Source organism: Danio aesculapii, chromosome 1, assembly GCF_903798145.1.
Source record: "Danio aesculapii chromosome 1, fDanAes4.1, whole genome shotgun sequence".
Classification (NCBI taxonomy): domain Eukaryota; kingdom Metazoa; phylum Chordata; class Actinopteri; order Cypriniformes; family Danionidae; genus Danio; species Danio aesculapii.
Genome location: NC_079435.1, coordinates 32,308,547 through 32,325,158, shown reverse-complemented (window position 1 = coordinate 32,325,158; position 16,612 = coordinate 32,308,547).

Here is a 16,612-nt window from a genome sequence, read left to right as displayed (position 1 = left end):
AACAGCTTAAAATAAAAAAAAACTCATCATTCTTTTTGTTTTAAACAACACTGTATGCAGTTTTAAACATGTTTAGACAAGTTTCAAGGGAAAAGCAAATGATTTTAAATAAGCTCATATTTTGACCTCTCAGACAGGATTCTTGTTCCTGGGGCTGAGAAATGATGTTTTTAGGCCAAAAACAGAAAGTGATAAAAACAGCTTAAAAACATGAATCTCATAATTCTTTTTGTTTTAAACAACACTGTATTCAGTTTTAGCAAAACTTTGACCTCTCAGACAGGATTCTTGTTCGTGGGGCTGAGATCGTATGTTTTCAGGCCAAAAACAGAAAGTGATAAAAACAGCTTTAAAACATTAATCTAACCATTCTTTTTGTTTTAAACAACACCGTATGCAGTTTTAGCAAAAGTTTGACCTCTCAGACAGGACTCTTGTTCGTGGGGCTGAGATAGGATGTTTTCAGGCCAAAAGCAGAAAGTGATAAAAACAGCTTAAAATGATAAAACTCATCATTCTTTTTGTTTCAAACAACACTGTATGCAGTTTTAAACATGTTTAGACAAGTCTCATGGGAAAAGCAAATGATTTTAAATAAGCTCATATTTTGACCTATCAGACAGAATTCTTGTTCGTGGGGCTGAGATATGTTTTCAGGCCAAAAACCGAAAGTGATAAAAACAGCTTATAAACATATCTTATCATTCTTTTTGTTTTAAACAACACTGTATGCAGTTTTAAATATGTTTAGACAAGTTTCAAGGGAAAAGCAACTGATTTTGAATAAGGTCATATTTTGACCTCTCAGACAGGATTCTTGTTTGTGGGGCTGAGAATATGATGTTTTCAGGCCAAAAACAGAAAGTGATAAAAACAGCTTATAAACATGAATCTCATCATCCTTTTTGTTTTAAACAACATTGTATGCAGTTTTAGCAACACTTTGACCTCTCAGAAAGGATTCTTGTTTGTAGGACTGAGTTAGGATGTTTTAAGGCCGAAAACATAAAGTGATAAAAACAGCTTAAAACATGAATCTCATCATTTTTTTGTTTTAAACAACACTGTATGCAGTTTTAAACATGTTTAGACAAGTTTCAAGGGAAAAGCAAGTGATTTTAAACAAGCTCATATTTTGACCTCTTAGACAGGACTCTTGTTCGTGGGGCTGAGGTATGATGTTTTCAGGCCAAAAACAGAAAGTGATAAAAACAGCTTAAAAACATGAATCTCATCATTCTTTTTGTTTTAAACAACACTGTATGCAGTTTTAAACATGTTTAGACAAGTTTCAAGGGAAAAGCAAGTGATTTTAAATAAGCTCATATTTTGACCTCTCAGGCAGGATACTTGTTCGTGGCGCTGAGATATAATGTTATCAGGCCAAAAACAGAAAGTGATAAAAACAGCTTAAAAACATGAATCTCATCATTCTTTTTGTTTTAAACAACACTGTATGCAGTTTTAGCAAAACTTTGACCTCTCAGACAGGATTCTTGTTCGTGGGGCTGAGATTTGATGTTTTCAGGCCAAAAACAGAAAGTTTTAAAAACAGATTAAAAACATGAATCTCATCATTCTTTTTTTTTAAACAACATTGTATGCAGTGTTAGCAACACTTTGACCTCTCAGACAGGATTCTTGTTCGTGCGGCTGAGATAGGATGTTTTCAGGCCAAAAACCGAAAGTGATAAAAACAGCTTAAAAACATATCTTATCATTCTTTTTGTTTTAAACAACACTGTATGCAGTTTTAAATGTGTTTAGACAAGTTTCAAGGGAAAAGCTAATGATTTTAAACAAGCTCATATTTTGACCTCTTAGACAGGACTCTTGTTCGTGGGGCTGAGGTATGATGTTTTCAGGCCAAAAACAGAAAGTGATAAAAACAGCTTAAAACATGAATCTCATCATTCTTTTTGTTTTAAACAACACTGTATGCAGTTTTAGCAAAACTTTGACCTCTCAGACAGGATTCTTGTTCGTGGGGCTGAGATTTGATGTTTTCAGGCCAAAAACAGAAAGTGATAAAAACAGCTTAAAACATGAATCTCATCATTCTTTTTGTTTTAAACAACACTGTATATAGTTTTAAACATATTTAGACAACTTTCAAGGGAAAAGCTAGTGATTTTAAATAAGCTCATATTTTGAACTCTCAGGCAGGATTCTTGTTCCTGGGGCTGAGATATGATGTTTTCAGGCCAAAAACAGAAAGTGATAAAAACAGCTTATAAACATGAATCTCATCATTCTTTTTGTTTTAAACAACACTGTATGCAGTTTTAAACATGTTTAGACAAGTTTCAAGGGAAAAGCAAATGATTTTAAATAAGCTCATATTTTGACCTATCAGACAGAATTCTTGTTCGTGGGGCTGAGATATGTTTTCTGGCCAAAAACCGAAAGTGATAAAAACAGCTTAAAAACATATCTTATCATTCTTTTTGTTTTAAACAACACTGTATGCAGTTTTAAATATGTTTAGACAAGTTTCAAGGGAAAAGCAAGTGATTTTAAATAAGCTCATATTTTGACCTCTCAGGCAGGATACTTGTTCGTGGTGCTGAGATATAATGTTATCAGGCCAAAAACAGAAAGTGATAAAAACAGCTTAAAAACATGAATCTCATCATTCTTTTTTTTAAACAACATTGTATGCAGTGTTAGCAACACTTTGACCTCTCAGACAGGATTCTTGTTCGTGCGGCTGAGATAGGATGTTTTCAGGCCAAAAACCGAAAGTGATAAAAACAGCTTAAAAACATATCTTATCATTCTTTTTGTTTTAAACAACACTGTATGCAGTTTTAGATATGTTTAGACAAGTTTCAAGGGAAAAGCAAATGATTTTAAACAAGCTCATATTTTGACCTCTTAGGCAGGACTCTTGTTCGTGGGGCTGAGGTATGATGTTTTCAGGCCAAAAACAGAAAGTGATAAAAACAGCTTAAAAACATGAATCTCACCATTCTTTTTGTTTTAAACAACACTGTATGCAGTTTTAGCAAAACTTTGACCTCTCAGACAGGACTCTGGTTCGTGGGGCTGAGATAGGATGTTTTCAGGCCAAAAGCAGAAAGTGATAAAAACAGCTTAAAATGATAAAACTCATCATTCTTTTTGTTTCAAACAACACTGTATGCAGTTTTAAACATGTTTAGACAAGTCTCATGGGAAAAGCAAATGATTTTAAATAAGCTCATATTTTGACCTATCAGACAGAATTCTTGTTCGTGGGGCTGAGATATGTTTTCTGGCCAAAAACCGAAAGTGATAAAAACAGCTTAAAAAACATATCTTATCATTCTTTTTGTTTTAAACAACACTGTATGCAGTTTTAAATATGTTTAGACAAGTTTCAAGGGAAAAGCAAGTGATTTTAAATAAGCTCATTCTTTGACCTCTCAGGCAGGATACTTGTTCGTGGTGCTGAGATATAATGTTATCAGGCCAAAAACAGAAAGTGATAAAAACAGCTTAAAAACATGAATCTCATCATTCTTTTTTTTAAACAACATTGTATGCAGTGTTAGCAACACTTTGACCTCTCAGACAGGATTCTTGTTCGTGCGGCTGAGATAGGATGTTTTCAGGCCAAAAACCGAAAGTGATAAAAACAGCTTAAAAACATATCTTATCATTCTTTTTGTTTTAAACAACACTGTATGCAGTTTTAAATATGTTTAGACAAGTTTCAAGGGAAAAGCAAATGATTTTAAACAAGCTCATATTTTGACCTCTTAGGCAGGACTCTTGTTCGTGGGGCTGAGGTATGATGTTTTCAGGCCAAAAACAGAAAGTGATAAAAACAGCTTAAAAACATGAATCTCACCATTCTTTTTGTTTTAAACAACACTGTATGCAGTTTTAAACATGTTTAGACAAGTTTCAAGGGAAAAGCAAGTGATTTTAAATAAGCTCATATTTTGACCTCTCAGACAGGATTCTTGTTTGTGGGGCTGAGAATTGATGTTGTCAGGCCAAAAATAGAAAGTGATAAAAACAGCTTAAAATTATAAAACTCACCATTCTTTTTTGTTTTAAACAACACTGTATGCAATTTTAAACTTGTTTAGACAAGTTTCAAGGGAAAAGCAAGTGATTTCAAATAAGCTTATATTTTGTCCTCTCAGACAGGATTCTTGTTCGTGGGGCTGAGATTTGATGTTTTCAGGCCAAAAACAGAAAGTGATAAAAACAGCTTAAAAACATGAATCTCACCATTCTTTTTGTTTTAAACAACACTGTATGCAGTTTTAGCAAAACTTTGACCTCTCAGACAGGACTCTGGTTCGTGGGGCTGAGATAGGACGTTTTCAGGCCAAAAGCAGAAAGTGATAAAAACAGCTTAAAATGATAAAACTCATCTTTCTTTTTGTTTCAAACAAAACTGTATGCAGTTTTAAACATGTTTAGACAAGTTTCAAGGGAAAAGCAAATAATTTTAAATAAGCTCATATTTTGACCTCTCAGACAGGCTTCTTGTTCGTAGAGCTGAGATATGTTTTCAGGCCAAAATCAGAAAGTGATAAAAACAGCTTATAAACATGAATCTCGTTATTCTTTTTGTTTTAAACAACACTGTATGCAGTTTTAGCAACACTTTGACCTCTCAGACAGGATTCTTGTTCGTGGGGCTGAGGTATGATGTTCCCCTTCGGATGGGGAACTCCAATGCTATGTGGAAACTTCCACTATGGGGATTTCGTCAGAATCCAATCATCTGAAAGAGTATAAAAACGGGCCAATGAAATGCCAATGAGTTGGCAGCGTCAGCGTGCACAGCTGGCGTCAATGACAATCAGTCATGCTATAAAGACGCAGCCAGTGCCATGCTCGACATCCTTTCGCTTTCAGAGCCTTTCACGAAGCTTCTGAGAGAGTCTTTGAGGGTATCTCCAACCTGTGTCTACAGGGAGAGATCGAGAAGCAGCTTCTCCCGGTCCAGAGCGCGTATACGCAGTGGCAGATGGTCGAGCTGGGTATTTCTCCCTTGCCTGGCGTCCTTTGGGTCCGGTCCTCCAAGAGCGGTTTGTATATAGGAAAAAAGCTTTCCTAAAAGAGCAACACGGTCGTGCAGCGCGTCTTTTTCAAGACGTCACTCCGACCGTGCGTTTCTGGATGCGGTGGTTTCCTATCCCCGGATGATGGGCACGAGCACAGCGTTTCATGTCTGGGGGTCCAGCATGTTAATGCGGTGCTCGCGGGCAGTGCATGCCATCACTGATGTCATGTCTGTTGCGCAGTTAAGATCGCGGCTCGCTCTTGCAAAAGAGCCACCCACCCCAGTTGTCCCCCGCACTGCGGTTGGCACTCGGGCAGATCTGAGGGTTTCAGTGAGAGTAAATCCGCCGCCCCCGGGCCGTGGACCTCTCGCTCCTCCACGCGCTCCATCCAAGCTTCAGGTGAAGAGAAGCGCTCCGTCCTTGGATGGTCGCTCTCTCACCTGATGACACCGGGGGTCAGATGTCCATCGCTGCATCGGAGGATGGGCTGTCATTGTCTGATGAGGATGCGAGCCCGCTCGCTCCCTCCCTCCGGGGAGGAGAGCGCGGCGTTAGCATCTAAAAAGCAGACGTGATGGCCGTGCTTTCTCGGGCTGCTTCGGCCGTGGGTCTGGTGATGGTTTATCCCCCAGCCCCGCGGCCGGACCGACTAGATGGGTGTATGTGGAGGATATAAGGAGGCAAGACCTTCAAAGCCTCCCGTCCCCTTCTTCCCGGAAGTGCACAGTAAGCTCACGCTGTCCTGAGGGCACTTTTTTCTGCCCGATCTGCGTGCGCTTCCATCCTCACCATCCTTGGAGGTTGGGCTGTCAAGGTCTGACGAGGATTCGAACCCGCTCGCTCCCTCCGGGACTTTGAGCGCGGCGTCGAATCCAGAAGCAGACTTTGCGGCTGTGCTTCCCCAGGCTGCTTCGGCCGTGGCTCTGGAGATGGTTTATCCCCCAGCTCCGCGGCCGGACCGATTAGAGGGGTGTGATGTGGAGGATGAAGGCGAGACCTTCTAAGCCTCCCCATCCCCTTCTTCCTGGATGGGCACAGTAGGCTCACGCAGTGTGCTGCGTGCGCCTTCCCCCTCACCATGCACGCTATGGCCACCTACCAGCGCTACCAAGCGCAGGCGCTGGCCCGGCTGCGCGAGGATGGTTCTGACCCAGGACTGAGCATGCGCTCCGCACCGCAACCGACTATGCTCTTACAAAAAAAAAAAAAAAAAAAAAGTCGGCTGTGTGTGCCCTGGGAAGGACGATGATCACATCCGTGATCCAGGAATGCCACCTCAGGCTAAACCTGGTGATGTGCGTGACGTTGACAAAGTTCGCTTTCTTAACTCACCCATATCCCAGGCTGGCCTGTTCGGCGACACTGGCGGTGAATTCGCCCAGGAATTCACGCCGGTGATAGAGCAGTCGGAGGCGATGGGCGAGGTCTCTATCGGCGGGATTGTATGACCGCTCCCCCCCGCCGAGCCATCCACATCCACTGCTTTTTCGCCGAGGACGCCCGCCCGCAGCTTTGCTTCGCCGCCCCCGCCTGCGCCTCCGGCCACGCGGCTGCGCCGAGCATCGCGCCGGCAACCAGCGTCCCCCGCCCAGGGCGCCGCTAAGTTCGGTAAAACGGACCGCGAAGCGTCCCTGAGGCGGGCCATCTGGGGAGGAGGGAATTTGCTCTTTCCCCGCTGGAGGGCGGGGCACGTTATTTAAAGGCGTAAAAAAAAAAAAAAAAAAAACGCCATCAAAATCCTCAGTGAAAGAGCACTTTTCCCCTCCTCCGGATGTGACAGCCCGAACACTGCCAGTCTGGGACGCTATGCCTTCCAGCTCGCAGGATCGGTGCATTTCGCCAATGGCTCATGGAGCACGAGAGAACGGTCTCCTTTCTCTCCACTCCCAGCCCCTCTCCTGGAGTTTGAGTGCGAGACGAGAACATCTCCTCTCCTGCTCTCCTGTGGGACCCCAGCGCTCCCCGGATGAGCCCACTCACTCCACGCTGCCCCGCCGCTGGCACGTCAGCGATCGTGCGGGTGGGACCATTTGCGGGGGCTCTGCCTGCCTGGTTAGCGCGGGCCAGCCCATCGCAATGGCTCATCCATACGACCAGACTCGGCTATGCGATTCAGTTCGCTAAACGGCCTCCCAGGTTCACGGGCGACCAGGGTCAGTCCTGCGTCCGCCCCTGTCTTGCGAGAGGAGATTGCTGTCCTCCTGGCGAAGGATGCAATCGAGCCGGCCCTCCAGCCGAGATGGAGCGCGAGTTTTACAGCCCGCACTTCATCGTGCCCCAAAAAAAAAAAAAAAAAAAAAGCGGTGGGCTATGGCTAATCCTATATCTGCACATTTTGAACCGCTGCCTTCACAGGCTGCGCTTCGGAATGCTTACGCAGATGCGCATCACGCGATGCGTTCGTCCTCAGGATTGGTTTGCAGCAATAGATCTGAAGGACTCGTATTTTCATATCTCCACACTTCCACGCCACCGGCAGTTTCTGCGGTTTGCGTTTGAAGGTCGAGCGTGGCAATACACGGTCCTCCCCTTCGGGCTCTCTCTGTCTCCGCGAGTTTTCACCAAGCTCGCGGGGGGTGCCCTCGCGCCCCTTCGGCTCGCCGGCATCCGCACGCTCAATTATTTCGATGACTGGCTGATTTTTAGCCCACTCTCGGGAGCAATTGATTATGCACAGAGACAAGGTGCTCCGGCACCTCCGCCCGTTGGGGTTTCAGGTCAACCGAGAAAAGAGCAAGCTCGCCCCCGTGCAGAGCATCTCCTTTCTCGGGTTGGAGCTGGACTCGATCACTATGGAGGCGCGCCTCTCACGAGAGCGCGCCGAGGTAATGCTGAACTGTCTGAGAGAGTTCGACAGGAAAAAAAAGTGGTCCCCCTGAAATTATTTCAGAGGCTCCTGGGGCATATGGCATCCGTAGCCGCGGCCACGCCGCTCGGATTGCTCCATATGAGACCACTACAGCATTGGCTTCACGATCGGGTCCCCAGACGCGCATGGCACGCGGGCCCACACCGAGTGACTGTCACTGCGCTGTGTCACCGCACCCGTACCCCCTGGAAAGGACCCCTCCTTCCTACGGGCCAGTGTGCCCCTAGGTCAGGCGTCCAGGCAGGCTGTCGTTTCGGCAGATGCCTCCAGTATGGGGTGGGGGGGCCGTGTGTAGCGGGCATGCTGCTGCGGACCTGTGGAGGGGAACCCAGCTGCATTGGCATATCAACTGCCTAGAGCTGTTGGCAGTGTTTCTCGCTCTGCGCCGCTTTTTACCGGTGCTGAGGGGGCAACACGTGCTGGTCAGGACGGACAGCATGGCCGCGGTAGCGTATTCCATCCGGATGGGGGGTATACGCTCCCGCTGCATGTCTCAGCTCGCTCGCCGTCTGCTCCTCTGGAGTCATACGCGGCTGAAGTCGCTGCTTGCTATTCACACCCCGGATGGGCTCAACCGTGCGGCCAACAGGCTCTCACGGCAGCTCCTTCCCCGGGAGAATGGCGACTCCACCCCGAGTCATGCGTAAGTATGCACTCCCCCCAGTGAGCCTACTCGCGCAGTTTCTGTGCAAGGTCAGGGAGGACGAGGGGCAGGTCTTGCTAGTTGCGCCCCTGGCCCAACCGGACCTGGATATCAGAACTCTCCCTCCTCGCGACGCCCCCCCTGGCGAGTCCCTTTGAGAGAGGACCTACTCTCTCAGGGACAGGGCACCATCTGGCACCCTCGCTTAGTTCTGTGGAACCTCCACGTGGGGTCCATAAGACGCGACGAGGAAGACTTAGGTAACCTACCGGTGGCGGTGGTTAATACCATCACTCAGGCTAGTGCACCCTCTACGAGGCATGCCTACGCCCTGGAGTGGAGTCTATTCACTGAGTGGTGCGCTTCTCGCCGAGAAGACCCCCGATCTTGCCAGATCAGTGTTGTGCTTTCTTTCCTTCAGGACAGGTGGAGCGAAGGCTGTCGCGCTCCACACTGAGGGTTTACGTGGCCACCATCTCCGCTCATCATGATGCGTGGATGGCGGCACCGTGGGGAGGCATAACCTCATCATCCAGTTCCTCAGAGGTGCGAGGCGGATGTTTTCCCCCGCCCCCCTCTCATACCCTCTTGAGATCTCGCGGTAGTGCTACGAGCCTACGTGGGGATCCCTTCGAACCACTCGACTCAGTATCCTTGAGATTTCTGTCCTTGAAGACAGCTCTGCTGGTCGTGTTGGCATCGGTTAAGAGGGTTAGGTACCTGGAGGCATTTTCGGTCAGTGACTCGTGCCTAGAATTCGGGCCGGCCTACTCTCACGTTGTCCTGAGACCCCGGCCCGGCTATGTGCCCAAGGTTCCTACCACGCCGTTTAACAATCAGGTAGTGAGCCTGCAAGCGCTGCCCGCGGAGGAGGCAGACCCAGCCCTTTCATTGTTGTGTCCTGTTCGCGCTTTGCGAATATATGTGGACCACACTCAGAGCCTTAGATCCTCTGACCAGCTCTTTGTCCATTACAGTGGTCGGCAGATGGGAAGTGCCGTATCTAAACAGAGGTTGGCCCACTGGGTAGTGGATGCCATCTCCCTCGCCTTTGGGCCAGGGTGAGCCGTGTCCCCCGGGGGTGAGAGCGCACTCCATTACGGAGCATCGCATCCTCCTGGGCGTTAGCACGCGGCGCCTCTCTGACAGACATTTGTAGAGCTACGGGTTGGGTGACACCCAATACATTTGCAAGGTTACAATCTGCGAGTGGAGCCGGTTTCCTCAAGGGTATTAGGCAACCCTTGGTGATTGAGGAAACGATTCGGTTGAGGTGTCGAAACACGCTTGCTGCGCCACTCTCCCTAACCCGGAGATACGTGCGCTTTTTCAGCTTTGTCAGTTTAGTTCCCCATTCTTTGGCGAACCCTGCAGAGTTCCTCCGAGGCCCCCAGCACCTGACTCAGCGGAGGAGTCAGGTGTTGGCCCGTTACGTTGTCGGCATGCCCGCTGGTCAGCCCGCGTTCTGGGTATAGGTGCCTGCTATGTGTGATCCCCGCTGGCGATCCCATACGTTCACACAGCCACGGTATAGTCCCCCCTTTTTAGGGCAGGCTCGTGTCTTCCCTCCCCGCTAACCATCCTTATGCTAGGACCCCCCCATCTCTGGGCTGGTCCATAGATTGTCACCAGGTCTCCCCTCTGGGTAGCAGGTGAGCTCCGCAGCGTCCTCCCTATCGGGACTGAACGCTTTCCCAACGTACTGTCGTATCAAAACCTTTTTACAGGGTTATTGCGACTCCCCGAAAAATATAACCGTTTCTGAACAGGTAAGTGAGGGCCAGGGGACACGTTGGAAGACTGTGTCTCGGGGCGTTGTAGGTGCGCTTGCTCTACTGCGTGGCACACCCTTCGCCAGGGGCGCAGTAAGGTTCTTTCGTTGTGGCGTTTTCCATAGATTTCCCCATAGTGGAAGTTTCCACATAGCATTGGAGTTCCCCATCCGAAGGGGAACGCTACGGTTACTAAAGTAACCCTTCGTTCCCCGAGGGGGGGAACGGAAATGCTATGTTCCTTCGCCACAACGATTGTCCCTTAGCTGTTGAGCGTGAAAGTCTCTTCAGCTAGAAAAGGATGTCGAGCATGGCACTGGCTGCGTCTTTATAGCATGACTGATTGTCATTGACGCCAGCTGTGCACGCTGACGCTGCCAACTCATTGGCATTTCATTGGCCCGTTTTTATACTCTTTCAGATGATTGGATTCTGACGAAATCCCCATAGTGGAAGTTTCCACATAGCATTTCCGTTCCCCCCCTCGGGGAACGAAGGGTTACTTTAGTAACCGTAGCGTTTTCAGGCCAAAAACAGAAAGTGATAAAAACAGCTTAAAAACATGAATCTCATCATTCTTTTTGTTTTAAACAACACTGTATGCAGTTTTAAACATGTTTAGACAAGTTTCAAGGGAAAAGCAAGTGATTTTAAATAAGCTCATATTTTGACCTCTCAGGCAGGATACTTGTTCGTGGCGCTGAGATATAATGTTAATAGGCCAAAAACAGAAAGTGATAAAAACAGATTAAAAACATGAATCTCATCATTCTTTTTGTTTTAAACAACACTGTATGCAGTTTTAGCAAAACTTTGACCTCTCAGACAGAATTCTTGTTCGTGGGGCTGAGAATTGATGTTGTCAGGCCAAAAACAGAAAATGATAAAAACAGCTTAAAATTATAAAACTCACCATTCTTTTTGTTTTAAACAACAATGTATGCAATTTTAAACTTGTTTAGACAAGTTTCAAGGGAAAAGCAAGTGATTTCAAATAAGCTTATATTTTGTCCTCTCAGACAGGATTCTTGTTCTTGGCGCTGAGATTTGATGTTTTCAGGCCAAAAACAGAAAGTGATAAAAACAGCTTAAAAACATGAATCTCATCATTCTTTTTGTTTTAAACAACACTATATGTAGTTTTAGCAAAACTTTGACCTCTCAGACAGGATTCTTGTTCGTGGGGCTGAGAATTGATGTTGTCAGGCCAAAAATAGAAAGTGATAAAAACAGCTTAAAATTATAAAACTCACCATTCTTTTTTGTTTTAAACAACACTGTATGCAATTTTAAACTTGTTTAGACAAGTTTCAAGGGAAAAGCAAGTGATTTTAAATAAGCTTATATTTTGTCCTCTCAGACAGGATTCTTGTTCGTGGGGCTGAGATTTGATGTTTTCAGGCCAAAAACAGAAAGAGATAAAAACAGCTTAAAACATGAATCTCATCATTCTTTTTGTTTTAAACAACACTGTATGCAGTTTTAAACATGTTTAGACAAGTTTCAAGGGAAAAGCAAGTGATTTTAAATAAGCTCATATTTTGACCTCTCAGGCAGGATACTTGTTCGTGGCGCTGAGATATAATGTTATTAGGCCAAAAACAGAAAGTGATAAAAACAGATTAAAAACATTAATCTCATCGTTCTTTTTGTTTTAAACAACACTGTATGCAGTTTTAGCAAAACTTTGACCTCTCAGACAGAATTCTTGTTCGTGGGGCTGAGAATTGATGTTGTCAGGCCAAAAACAGAAAGTGATAAAAACAGCTTAAAATTATGAAACTCACCATTCTTTTTGTTTTAAACAACACTGTATGAAGTTTTAAACATGTTTAGACAAGTTTCAAAGTAAAAGCAAGTGATTTCAAATAAGCTCATATTTTGACCTCTCACACAGGATTCTTGTTCGTGGGGCTGAGATATGATGTTTTCAGGAAAAAAACAGAAAGTGATAAAAACAGCTTAAAAACATGAATCTCATCATTCTTTTTGTTTTAAACAACACTGTATGCAGTTTTAAACATGTTTAGACAAGTTTCAAAGGAAAAGCAAGTGATTTTAAATAAGCTCATATTTTGACCTCTCAGACAGGATTCTTGTTCGTGGGGCTGAGATATGCTGTTTTTAGGCCAAAAACAGAAAGTGATAAAAACAGCTTAAAAACATGAATCTCATCATTCTTTTTGTTTTAAACAACACTGTATGCAGCTTTAAACATGTGTAGACAAGTTTCAAGGGATAAGCAAGTGATTTTAAATAAGCTCATATTTTGACCGCTCCCACAGGATTCTTGTTCGTGGGGCTGAGATATGATGTTTTCAGGCCAAAAACAGAAAGTGATAAAAACAGCTTAAAAACATTAATCTCATCTTTCTTTTTGTTTAAACCACACTGTATGCAGTTTTAAACAAGTTTAGACAAGTTTCAAGGGAAAAGCAAGTGATTTTAAATAATCTCATATTTTGACCTCTCAGCCAGGATTCTTGTTCGTGGGGCTGAGATATGATGTTTTCAGGCCAAAAACAGAAAGTAATAAAAACAGTTTAAGAACACGAATCTCATCATTCTTTTTGTTTTAAACAACACTGTATGCAGCTTTAAACATGTTTAGACAAGTTTCAAAGGAAAAGCTAGTGATTTTAAATAAGCTCATATTTTGACCTCTCAGCCAGGATTCTTGTTCGTGGGGCTGAGATATGATGTTTTCAGGCCAAAAACAGAAAGTAATAAAAACAGCTCAAAAACATGAATCTTATCATTTTTTTTTGTTTAAAACAATACTGTATGCAGTTTTAGCAACACTTTGACCTCTCAGACAGGATTCTTGTTCGTGGGGCTGAGATATGATGTTTTCAGGCCAAAAACAGAAAGTGATAAAAACAGCTTAAAAACATGAATTTCATCATTCTTTTTGTTTTAAACAACACTGTATGCAGCTTTAAACATGTGTAGACAAGTTTCAAGGGATAAGCAAGTGATTTTAGATAAGCTCATATTTTGACCTCTCCCACAGGATTCTTGTTCGTGGGGCTGAGATATGATGTTTTCAGGCCAAAAACAGAAAGTGATAAAAACAGCTTAAAAACATTAATCTCATCATTCTTTTTGTTTAAACAACACTGTATACAGTTTTAAACAAGTTTAGACAAGTTTCAAAGGAAAAGCAAGTGATTTTAAATAATCTCATACTTTGACCTCTCAGCCAGGATTCTTGTTCGTGGGGCTGAGATATGATGTTTTCAGGCCAAAAACAGAAAGTGATAAAAACAGTTTAAGAACATGAATCTCATCATTCTTTTTGTTTTAAACAACACTGTAAGCAGCTTTAAACATGTTTAGACAAGTTTCAAGGGAAAAGCAAGTGATTTTAAATAAGCTCATATTTTGATCTCCCAGCCAGGATTCTTGTTCGTGGGGCTGAGATATGATGTTTTCAGGCCAAAAACAAAAAGTAATAAAAACAGTTCAAGAACATGACACTCATCATTCTTTTTGTTTTAAACAACACTGTATGCAGTTTTAGCAACACTTTGATCTCTCAGCCAGGATTCTTGTTCGTGGGGCTGAGATATGATGTTTTCAGGCCAAAAACAGAAAGTGATATAAACAGCTTAAGAACATGACACTCATCATTCTTTTTGTTTTAAACAACACTGTATGTAGTTTTAGCAACACTTTGAACTTTCAGACAGGATTCTTGTTCGTGGGGCTGAGATATGATGTTTTCAGGCCAAAAACGGAAAGTGACAAAAACAGCTTAAAAACATGAATCTCATCTTTCTTTTTGTTTCAAACAACACTGTATGAAGTTTTAAACATGTTTAGACAAGTTTCAAAGTAAAAGCAAGTGATTTTAAATAAGCTCATATTTTGACCTCTCACACAGGATTCTTGTTCGTGGGGCTGAGATATGATGTTTTCAGGAAAAAAAACAGAAAGTGATAAAAACTGCTTAAAAACATGAATCTCATCATTCTTTTTGTTTTAAACAACACTGTATGCAGTTTTAAACATGTTTAGACAAGTTTCAAAGGAAAAGCAAGTGATTTTAAATAAGCTCATATTTTGACCTCTCAGCCAGGATTCTTGTTCGTGGGGCTGAGATATGATGTTTTCAGGCCAAAAACAGAAAGTGATAAAAACAGCTTAAAAACATGAATCTCATCATTCTTTTTGTTTTAAACAACACTGTATGCAGCTTTAAACATGTGTAGACAAGTTTCAAGGGATAAGCAAGTGATTTTAAACAAGCTCATATTTTGACCTCTCCCACAGGATTTTTGTTCGTGGGGCTGAGATATGATGTTTTCAGGCCAAAAACAGAAAGTGATAAAAACAGCTTAAAAACATTAATCTCATCATTCTTTTTGTTTAAACAACACTGTATGCAGTTTTAAACAAGTTTAGACAAGTTTCAAGGGAAAAGCAAGTGATTTTAAATAATCTCATATTTTGACCTCTCAGCCAGGATTCTTGTTCGTGGGGCTGAGATATGATGTTTTCAGGCCAAAAACAGAAAGTAATAAAAACAGTTTAAGAACATGAATCTTATCATTCTTTTTGTTTTAAACAACACTGTATGCAGCTTTAAACATGTTTAGACAAGTTTCAAGGGAAAAGCTAGTGATTTTAAATAAGCTCATATTTTGACCTCTCAGCCAGGATTCTTGTTCGTGGGGCTGAGATATGATGTTTTCAGGCCAAAAACAGAAAGTAATAAAAACAGCTCAAAAACATGAATCTTATCATTCTTTTTGTTTAAAACAACACTTAATGCAGTTTTAGCAACACTTTGACCTCTCAGACAGGATTCTTGTTCGTGGGGCTGAGATATGATGTTTTCAGGCCAAAAACAGAAAGTGATAAAAACAGCTTAAAAACATTAATCTCATCATTCTTTTTGTTTAAACAACACTGTAAGCAGCTTTAAACATGTTTAGACAAGTTTCAAGGGAAAAGCAAGTGATTTGAAATAAGCTCATATTTTGATCTCACAGCCAGGATTCTTGTTCGTGGGGCTGAGATATGATGTTTTCAGGCCAAAAACAGAAAGTAATAAAAACAGTTTAAGAACATGACACTCATCATTCTTTTTGTTTTAAACAACACTGTATGCAGTTTTAGCAACATTTTGATGTCTCAGCCAGGATTCTTGTTCGTGGGGCTGAGATATGATGTTTTCAGGCCAAAAACAGAAAGTGATAAAAACAGCTTAAAAACATGAATCTCATCATTCTTTTTGTTTTAAACAACACTGTATATAGTTTTAAACATGTTTAGACAAGTTTCAAAACAAAAGCAAGTGATTTTAAATAAGCTCATATTTTGACCTCTCAGACAGGATTCTTGTTCGTGGGGCTGAAATATGATGTTTTCAGGCCAAAAACAGAAAGTAATAAAAACAGCTCAAAAACATGAATCTTGTCATTCTTTTGTTTAAAACAACACTGTATGCAGTTTTAGCAACACTTTGACCTCTCAGACAGGATTCTTGTTCGTGGGGCTGAGATATGATGTTTTCAGGCCAAAAACAGAAAGTGATATAAACAGCTTAAAAACATGAATCTCAACAATCTTTTTGTTTTAAACAACACTGTATGCAATTTTAGCAACACTTTGAACTTTCAGACAGGATTCCTGTTCGTGGGGCTGAGATATGATGTTTTCAGACCAAAAACAGAAAGTAATAAAAACAGCTCAAAAACATGAATCTCATCATTCTTTTTGTTTTAAACAACACTGTATGCAGTTTTAGCAACACTTTGACCTCTCAGACAGGATTCTTGTTCGTGTGGCTGAGATATAATGTTTTCAGGCCAAAAACAAAAAGTGATAAAAACAGCTTAAAAACATGAATCTCATCATTCTTTTTGTTTTAAACAACACTGTATGCAGTTTAAACATGTTTAGACAAGTTTCAAGGGAAAAGCAAGTGATTTTGAATAAGGTTATATTTTGATCTCTCAGCCAGGATTCTTGTTCGTGGGGCTAAGATTTGATGTTTTCAGGCCAAAAACAGAAAGTGACAAAAACAGCTTAAGAACATGAATCTCATCATTCTTTTTGTTTTAAACAACACTGTATTCAGTTTTAAACATGTTTAGACAACTTTCAAGGGAAAAGCGAGTGATTTTAAATAAGCTCATATTTTGACCTCTCAGCAAGGATTCTTGTTCGTGGGGAATCTTGTATGATGTTTTCAGGCCAAAAACAGAAACAGAAAGTGAAAACAGAAAGTGATAAAAACAGCTTAAGAACATGAAACTCGTTATTCTTTTTGTTTTAAACAACACTGTATGCAGTTTTAAACATATTTAGA